This window comes from Talpa occidentalis, unplaced genomic scaffold, assembly GCF_014898055.3.
Source record: "Talpa occidentalis isolate TD23 unplaced genomic scaffold, MPIMG_talOcc4v2.1 talOcc4.2, whole genome shotgun sequence".
Taxonomy (NCBI): Eukaryota; Metazoa; Chordata; class Mammalia; order Eulipotyphla; family Talpidae; genus Talpa; species Talpa occidentalis.
This window is the reverse complement of record NW_023602073.1, coordinates 28,560,116-28,570,536: the sequence shown is the minus strand read 5'-3', so window position 1 is coordinate 28,570,536 and position 10,421 is coordinate 28,560,116.

Here is a 10,421-nt window from a genome sequence, read left to right as displayed (position 1 = left end):
AGAAATTGTAAGAATTTTATAGTGTCCATGCAAGTACCACGTAGCTTCTATCATTGGCATTTCAGTATAATTACTTACCAAGTATTTTACCCAATACTTCCATCTATCCTTCCCCATCAGTTCATCTTATAATTTTATGCATTTTAAAGTAAGTTGTAGACATTCAATTTTTTTTTTTTCAGACAGTCAAATGATTTTTGAAGACATAATCTGATCATGTCAGGACATTCTGAACTTTCAGTGATGCCCCCTATCAGTAAAGGACAAAGTCCAAACTCCCTATCATTTGTCCATGTCATTTGTAAATGCTTCAGTCTAACCCTTCCCCCAGCCTGCTTCCTATTATCCATTTGAGTAAGATCAACTGTATATAAAATTCCCCACTCATCATACCGCTTATCTCCCTGAACTGTTTTTGTTGTTCCCTCTCAAGAGATTGTTCCTAGCTCTTCGGGCCCCAAGTATCCCCTTCCCAGAAAGCCTGTCTTAATGTCCATCCCCTTACCATGCCAGGGTAGCTGCACCTCCTTTATGAGCATGGAGCAGACCCCCACCCAGGTACTCTTCAATCATTGCTTTTATTTCCACAAACCATGGTCTTTCCTACCTCTGCCTCCAACTGAGAACTTCCTAAAAAAAATCACAGAGCCTGCTTTATTTGCCAACTGGCCTTGGTACTAGAACAGTTGGTGTCATGTGTGGGTGCCCAATAAATATTTGTTGAATGAATGCATGATTGTTTTGTCCTTCCTGACAGCATCTCCCGCCTTTGTCTCATCTTCTCCCACACAGCCTGGGTCCAGATCCTCCATATAGATTCCAGAGGGTAAAAATGAAGAAGAAAATAACACCAGATGTTATCATCCTCCAGCCAAAGCGCCCCAGAAACACCTGTAGTTGAACAAGTTGAGTTTATTACTCAGCAGCATGAGAGAACACAGATCACAAGGAGTAGGGGGACAGCTCAGTAAGAGTGTCAGGAAAACAAAACCTATTGTAGGATTTAGGCCCTAGGTGATTTGGGGATAATGTAAGGAGGTAGGGATTTGCTCTGGATGGAGTGCCCTCAGCAAGCAAGGCAGATTCTATGACTGGCTATCCCAATCAATTTCATAGAGGGGAGACTGCAATGAGGCTAGAGTTAAGGAGTAGCAGTCATTCCTTTTGCCAAAAGAAGGGGTATTGGGGGCCTTCCTGGTGGCACGGGGGTTGAGTCTCAGCACTATCAAGCTGCTGCCAGTCACAGCAGCAAGAGTTTGATCAGGCCAGGGAACTGACCCACATGGCACAGCAGACCTCTCCTGTCTCACCCACTGCTCCCCTCAGCAGTACATTTCAGTTGATCCTCCTGTTCTACTCCCCATTCTGTCTCTGGTGAATCCTCTCACACACATCCCACCCCTGCACCTCTGGCCTACACCCCAGTTCTTCTATGCATAAATAAATAAAAATAAATCTTAAAAAAGAAGGGGTACTGGGATTTTGTGGGTACACACTGACTTTATTTTTGCCGGTGCTCAGATTTTTGACTTGCTTTGTCTCATTTTATCATGGTCTCAGCGTAAATGTGTCTGTGTTAGGTTGAGTAAGAGAGCTTATGTCTAATAAGAGGATAAGATGGCTTAGCTGGTCTGTCAAGCCAACTTCTAAATATCAGAGCTTGCTCTTTTTCCTTTCTCAGCATACAGGTAGGGAATTGGGGAAAGGATGAATTCATGGGGTTGGGGCATGTGGGGCCTGGTTTCTGTGTAGAAACCAGGTCAATGTAAGAAACTTCAAATAGCACAAGTCTACAGTTTGTCTCCAGTGCCTCCAGTGTCCAGCCCCTACGCCACTCATACTCTCATGTACGTCCAACCCTCAGTCACCACCTCCATGGCCTTGGGAGGGGCCAGCTGTCCTGGGTGGCCTGGGCTGCAGCCTCTCCCAGGCTTCTGTTCCCCAGATATCGCTCAGTCTCCCTGGCCAGAGACTCCACTGCTGCTTGTTTTCCTGACTGGCTGTTTTTGTTTGTCATCCTGCCAGTATCACAACCTCCCAATGACTCCCATACCTACTCATCTGAGCCCTGAGGAAAACCTATTAGATATGAATTCTTTGTTAGTTTGTGACAGTGGCCTCTGACCAGACGGGTTCAACTCCCTGGACCCCAAGGGCCTTGTTGTCTCTGCTTGCTGGCTTTTGGAGCTATGATCTCACTCTTGCTGTCAGTTTCTGGGACCCAGTGAGTCACTGCAGAAGCCTGGCACCTGACTTCTCTGGGGACTGTGCGTGCTCTAAGGACATGGGGCCATAACCTTTCCTCCACAGCACGGTGCTCCTGTCAATCACTGAGTCTCCTCCCCACAGAGCCCTTGACATTTCCTTCAAATCAGCACTTATGTGACTGCCTCCTGCTTCTTTATCCTTTTCTGCCAAAAGTGTTCTCTTTCCTGTTAAAGGTTACTTTAGTGCCTGCTTTCCTTTTGTCCTGGCCCCATGACGTGTGTTTCTTTCTTTAGGTTCAAGTCTGGTTTTGACCAAGTTGTACTTGCTTGCTTGCTTTAATACCTTGAACAAATTACTTAAGTCTCTGGGCTTCAGTTTTCTGCATCTGTAAACCATGTGTAATGATAATTACCTTTAGGTATTGTTGTATGGATTAATTTTTTTTAACTACACAAGTAATTGATGTAGATTCATTTGCAAAGAATTTAAACAAAACAGATACAATGAAAGTCTCCTTTAACCGCCGTCCTCCTGAACCCTTGTTTGATACAGTCCTTCAGGACATTTTTCTGTGCATTTACATACACATTTATGCACATATAAGAATATATATGTGAACGTGTATGTGTGTGAGTTTGAAATAGCTATAAAGTGAGAATGGCGGGGATGATGAAGATATGTTTGTAGACCATTGGCAGTTTAAAAAAAATGGATCTTTCATAAGAGCAAATCTATTGCTAATGCCTGCAGTTGAAAGAGAATGCAGTAATAATATAATCCTGGTGCTTACAGATATGGCATAAACACCAAAAAACAAATGAAGTAAAAGAACTGAAAGCCATGGAGATGGGGTGGGGCTGCTAGTTTTTCTGATTAACCCATCTTATTATCTGACTTTAAAAAAAAAATATTTATGCATACAAGAGCTGAAGTGTAGGCCAGAGATGTGGAGGGTGAGAGGATTCACCAGGGACAGAGAGGGGAGCAGAACAGGCAGATGGACTGAAAGCACTGCTGAGGGGAGCAGCGGGTGAGACAGGAGAGGTCTGCTGGGCCATGTGGGTAGCTCCCTGGCCGGGGATTGAACTCATGCTGCAGTGGCTGCAGATAGCTTCATAGTGCTGAGACTTAACCCCTTGTGCCACCAGAGAGGCCCTTATTATTTGATATTTTAGGTGCATGCATAACTTTGATTACAATCCTGAAAAATAATCGTGTTCTGTGCTCCATTTTTCCCCCATCGGCCATGTCAAGATCTGCTGCCCACTCACATCCTCCGACCAGTTTCACACACTTCCTCTTCCTCTTCATTCCCACCATCTAGCCTTGTGCAGCCCTTGGGGTCCCCTCCCTCCTCCAGCCCAGTCTCTGCAGCCAGAAACATCTCTGTAACATTTTTAATCAGTGTGCATTTCTTCCACATAAAAACTCCATGAGACTTGGCTAGGAGAACAGGGTTGACATGAAGCCCTTAGCATGGCAGTTCCCATGTCCCTGTCAGCTCTTGTCATCCTCACCAAACCTGGAGTCCTCAGCCCTGTGAGCTGCCTGCCATTCTCCAGATATACCTCATTCTCTTTGGCTTCCCTGGCTCTGTACTCCTGTTCTCTCCAACCAAACCCTCCCCTGTGTATGTTCCTTAAATACGGATCGTTAACTAATAGCACAAAGTATTCTGTACTTGCTTTGTTTAAAAAAACAAAACAAAACAAAACATAAAAAAACCTTGGGTCTTAGAGATCTTCTCCTGTCAATCTGAACAGGTCTTCCTCCCTTTTAACCACTACATGAATTAAATTTGATAGTACATGTAAAAGCAATTTGCATGCTCTCTCCTAGAGAAAGCCCTATGGATGCTTCTTTATTTCACTTAAGTTCCTATTACCACAACATGATGGAGAAACACCCTCATTATCTCCAAATACTACAGTTAGTAGATCCTGCTTCAACCCTTGCCACAGCTCTGTGTGGTTTTAAACAGATTGTGAGTTAAATGTCACTGTTCTCCATCCATTTCTCATCCCTCTTAACACTCCACGGTGGGTGTAGACCTCTGGGCTCGCTTTACTTCCCCCTTTCAGTCACACAAAGTGGAAGTATCTCCTTAGTTCAAGCTCAGACTGTGTCACCACCCTTTGAAAGCTGCCCAGAAAAAAGTCCTCAGACGTCTGTGGTACTCCCAGCCCTGCTTAGCATCACCTACATCACTCCCCAGCCAGAAGCTGGGTCTTTTGAAAACAGACTCTTTTTGTATCTTCAGTGGTTAGCACATTGCCTGATATGAAAAAGTGTCCCACAAATGTTGCATGAAAGTCTTCAACTTCCTAGAAGTCTAACCTCTTTTCTTGTTAATGTATCACATCCACAAACAGCTACATCTGCAGGGTAAAGGGGAAATTCTTATGAGTCCTGCTTTGTGACAGTAACTTCACCTTCCTGAGCCTCCATTTCTTAATCTGTAAAGTGGGTGATGAAATAAATTAATACATGTAAAGGTGCTCTAACAATGGAGTAAATATCATTATCCTTGTCCACACTCATTTTCAACTTTATCTGACAAATCTCCCCCAGTCCAGACACTTTTATAAGATTATTTCTCCCCTCCCCATCCTGTCTGCTAATTTCGTGGGTCCTGTTCTCCCCTATTCCTCCCGCGTCCACTGTTCTGCAGCCTTAGCTTCTCACCTCTTAGACAGAAAATAATTTTTACAGCTTCCTCAAAGCCCTCCACGAGCTTTTGCGGGGTCCCCCGCCCCCACCCTCTTGTTTGAAGCCCCTCCCCATCTCCCTGCCACCCACAGCTCTCCTGGGGGCGGGGCCCCGGGCGGGCCTCGGGTGCTTCTACCCGCGCTGGTTTCAAGGACGCTCACAAAGGTGCTCAGAGGTGGCGATAAAAGGGGCACGATGCCACGCTCTGCGCAAGAAGGGGTTTGATGAGGGAAACCGCAGAGTTCGCTGCTAGTCCGGGGTCAGTTTCTTCCCCCAGAGATTCAGGGCGGGGCGGGCCGGCTGGAGGGGTGTGTTGGGGACCGGGTGAGAGAGGGAAGTCCTCCAGGAGCCCCAGAGGAAGTCAGAGGGAGAGGCTCCTGAACTAATTGGCAGGCTGGATGCCAGCAGCGTGCCGGTGATGTTTTGGTGACAGGTCACCCGGGAAGAGGAAGGAAGGGAGGGAGGGAGAGTCTGTCTGTCATGTGGGACACGACCCACAGGCACGTGGGGCTCCTCTCAGCCCGGTCTCCAGCTCATTAGGCTTTTCTAGGTCACTCCGTGTTGCCTCTCCCTCACCAGGCGCCCCTGCTCTGCCTCGGGCTTCCTTTCATGTTTCTGACTTGGTTTCTCTGACTCATAGTCCATGTCTCTGACTCTCTTTGTGTCTCTGTGTCTCTGGGAATCAGGAGTTGGGGTTCTAACGCTGTGTCAGGGGAAGAAGCACTTGAGTTCCAGCCCTGACTCTGACCCCTGCAGCCTTTGACCTCTGGCAGGCAAGCAGAGGGCTCCAGTTTCTTCCCCCTAACAGGGTAGTACACAAGGTCCTGGAGTTGTGAGTGAAATTTAAAAAATAAAAAGCTTTGACAATTACAAATTGCTATGTCAACATGAGTGATTCTTGTTCTTTTTAGTTCTGCCACTACTCAGAGTGCCATGTGTTTACAGAGGGCTGCGTGATCCACAAAGCTATTCAATAGCTGACACGCAGCTCAGCTTCACATATCTGCCATTTCAGTCCAGAATTCCCACACAAACCAGCTCCTCATGGTCTTCCTGACCTCAGTCATGGCAGCTCTATGACTTGGACCAGTTCCCTTGGGAATTGGGAATTCCCTCCTCTTTTGTTCTCACATCTCATATCCAATCCAGCAGCAAAGCCTGTCAGCTCTCCATCAACTCCTTCCAGAAGTCAGCACCTTCTCGCCACCTCCATCCCCTACCAGGGTCACCTCACTCAGGACCGAAGATAGTGCTCACCATAGCCTCACAACCCAACTCACGACTTCCCTGTTAATCTCATACTTCAGCAGTTTCTGCTCCAGGGTCTTTACTCTTGCCTTTCCTTCAGTCTGGACCACTCTTCCTCCAGATAAGCAACCGGCTAATTCTTGCACCTTAAATCTTTGCTCAAATATTACAGAATTGAAATTATAACGCATCCACCCTATCCAGCACCTCTCTTTCTTCCCTCCCAATTCCATGCTGCTTTATAATACCTAACACGCAGTCCACTTATTTCTTTGTTAGCTCTTCAGCTTCCCCATTATATTATAATTCCCATGAGGGCAGATGCCTTCTCTTTTGTTCACTGCTGATTCGCCAGCTCCCAACACAGTACCTAGCACATTTAGGCACTTTATAAACATTTGTTGGATAAATGAATAGAAATTATTTCCTTTGCTCCTTAAAACAATTATTTGATGTAAATATAATTGTTTCTACTTTATAGTAACAAACTAACAGAGTTGAGTCAAATCTTGCAAACCCCACTGTTTCCAAGTGTATTCCTTCATATGTGTAGGTTCTTGACTAGTTTTGTCAGAATGGGCAAAGGCCTTCATTTTGTCAGTTCTAAATGAGGGATTTGGTTTCTCTGCTAGAGAATGATTCCTCCTCAGTTGCTTCAGTCTAAGTTCTTCTGCCTCCAGCCTCACCCCTTCCTGGGCCTGGGGAATTGAGGCTAAATGATTTACCAAGTCCATTGGGAAGCTGTGGACCATAGGATCACGGGAAACCTTTCCATTTCTAGCTTCCTGCACTCTATCCATGTCATTGGCTGAGCCTCTAAAGAATCTAGAAAACAAGATGATGAGGAGAGGAGGAGGATACGTTGGAGGAGGAGGAAAGAATTAGCGGAGAGAAGAAGGCAGCAGAGAAGAAACAGGCAGGTAAGGGCATGTTGGGTAATACTCTGCAGAAAGAGGCAGTGGTTATGCTGTTATGTGACTGAAACAAAATATCTCATCCCTTTAATCCTTACCTCCTCTCCTGCCACTCAGTCCCAACACCCAAGGCTTAAGAGCTTTTCCCATTTCTGTAATAGCATCCTCTTAGTTGTGCAATTTAGGAACCAGGAATTCATCCTGATTTCCCCCTCCCTTTCCCACCAATGACCACGCCAACACTTCTGTCAGTTCTATCACAAAATATACTTCAAGTTGGCCAAATCACTTCCAGCTCCATTGGCTCCCACTAGACTTAAACCACCATGATCCCTCATCTAAATTACTAGAGTAGTTTTCTCTCTTCAGGACAACCATCTTATACATTTCTGGGGGATGCAGTGGTCCTGGGTCTTTCCTACTCCATTGCTCAAATCTTAAAACCCTGCATGAGGGGCCTCCCTGGTGGCACAGGGGTTAAGTCTCAGCACTACTGAGCTATCGCCAGGCACTGCAACATGAGTTCAATCCCTGGCCAGGGAGCTACCCACATGGCGCAGCAGACCTCTCCTATCTTGCCCACTGCTCCCCTTAGCAGTGTATTTTAGTAGATCTGCCTGTTCTGCTCCCAACTCTGTCTCTGGTGAATCCTCTCCAGTTCTTGTATGCATCAAACAACAGCAACAACAACAAAAAAATCTGCATGATCTGGCCTCTGCATATCTTCATCCACCGGGAACCCAAGTTTACCACCAGTTCACCATGCACTAGTTTTCTTTAAATTACCCAAGCTGTTCTTGACTCAGTGTCTTTACAAAGCTGTTCCTTCTGCCCAAAATGTCCTTCCCTCTGCTCCATGACTGATGAACCTGTCTCTCATGTTTCCCCTTAAATGTCATCTCCTCAGAGAGGCTGTCGCAATCCTCCAACTAACTTAGAGGTACCTGCTATCAGTCCTGTGCCAGCCTTCACAGGATTGCCAGATTTAGCAAATAAAATACCAGATGTCTATTTATACTTATTTTTTTAGTAGTAATCATTATTTTATAGATTTATTTATTTTTAAAGAACTGGGGTCCAGGCCAGAGGTGCAGGGGTGAGAGGATTCACCAGAGACAGAGTGGGGAGCAGAACAGGCAGATTTACTGAAATACAATGCTGTGGGGAGCAGTGGGCAAGACAGAAGAGGTCTGCTGTGCCATAAGTAGGTTAACTCTTTGCCTGAGGGTCAAACTCATGCTGTAGTGATTGCTAATAGCTTGATAGCGCTAAGACTTTAACCCCTGTGCCATTAGGGAGGTCCTGTATTTATATTTGAATTTCAGATAAATAATGATTCATTTCTTAGTATAAATATGTCCCATACAATATTGATAAATACCTATACTAAAATATTTTCATTGTGTAGCTAAAATTCAAATTTATCCAGATGTCCCATATTTTATCTAGCAACTCTAGATGTGTAACTTGACTTTATTTATCTTCTATTTGAAGGAGTTGGAATGTAAAAGAACTCAATTTCTCAGAAATTTTTGCAAGTAGAGTTCTGTGCATGAATTATGTTGCCACTTAGATATATGAAATTTGAAAGGCAGAGGGAAGTGGAAGTCATTTTCCTGTACAGAAAGGATAGATCAGTTCCAATAGACAATAGAGGTCATGGGTGGGACAGTTGGGTCAGTGGCCACTATGTCAGCAATAGTGGCAGCACTTCTGACAGATGGTGCCTAACCTTGAGGCCAAGGGTCTGGTTAGCATCTTTTGACTTCTGATCCTCCAGCTGTTTCAATGATTTTCTTGTCATCTTGTTCCCTGCAATAAATTCCTTCCTGCTTAAAACATCTAGATTGATTTCTGCTTCCTGCACTGAGGCGGGCCTAAAACGATTCTTATCAACCTGTACTTTCCTTCAGATCACTATTTGTGTGCACCAGGTGCTTGTTCAGTACCTCCTTAGCCCTCCAATTTTACATTGCCTGGGGACAGTGACTATTATGGTCACCACCATCTCCCCTGTGGCCATGAACGTGCCATTTGCTCCTTCTTATTCCTTGTGAAGCTGGGCCCTGTTTCTGGATATATATTGAGTGGTCATTTAGTGCTTTCTTAATTGAAATAAGCATCTGAGAGACAGGAAGCACTGATTCTATACTCCTAAGGGGTAAAGACTCCCCCTGATATAGGCTCCCCCATTTAGCACAGGAGTTATTTTGAATAGACTAGGTTACTCCTCTGGATCTTACTCTTCTTACCCATAACATGAGGAATAGACTATGTAGTGTTAGTGTTCCATAAACCTTAATATTCTGTATATCCATTTTTTGAATTCTCTAGTAGAGATGGGAACCAGAGTAAAATTAGCTCTATTTGGTAAATTTATTAGAGATCTCTGTACCCAGGTTAATAAATAATTTGTTTGGAAGGATCATTCCCCCTAATGGGGTAGTGGACATGGAAGTGGGATGCTCATCTTTTTTTTTTTTTTTTTAAGATTTATTCATTTATGCACACAAGAACTGGCCCTCAGGCCAGAGGTGTGGGGGGTGAGAGGATTCACCAGAGACAGAGTGGGGAACAGAACGGCAGATCTACTGAAATACACTGCTGAGGGGAGCAGCGGGCGAGACAGGAGAAGTCTACTGTGCCATGTGGGTTGCTCCCGGGCTGACTGGGGATCAGACTCATGCTGCAGAGGCTGCGGACAGCCCCATAGGTTCTGTCTCAACCCCTTGCACCACCAGGGAGGCCCAGTATTCATTTCTTAAAACACTTTTTTTTTTTAAAGATTTTATTTATTTATACAAGAGCTGGTGTACAGGCCAGAAGTGTGGGAGGGTGAGAGGATTCACCAGAGATAGTGGGGAGCAGAGCAGGTAGACGGACAGAAAGCACTGCTGAGGGAAATAGCAGGTGAGACAAGAGAGGTCTCCAATCTCATGTCAAACATGCTCATCACACTTCAAGAATTTTCCTTCACTTCAGAGCCTTTATACCTGCTGTTCCCACTGCCTGGAAAAGTCTCCCCCAGTTCTCCTCGCTGCTGGTTCCCTCTTGTCAGTCAGGGTTCAGTTCAAATGTCACCTCCTCAGAGAAGCTTTTTCTAACACCCTATTAAAAGTAGTGCACACCTCCTCCAGGTAATTCCTCTCACATTACCCACTTTATATTCTTCAAAGCACTTATCACATCTATAATTATCTTGTTAATTCATTTGTTTACTTGTTTATTGTTAGTCTTTCCCAATAGAATCTAAATTGCCAGAGGGCAATGGACTATGGCTGGCCTGTTCACCACAATACCCCAACTCCTAGAATAGTGCTTGACACATAGTGGGTGCTTAAT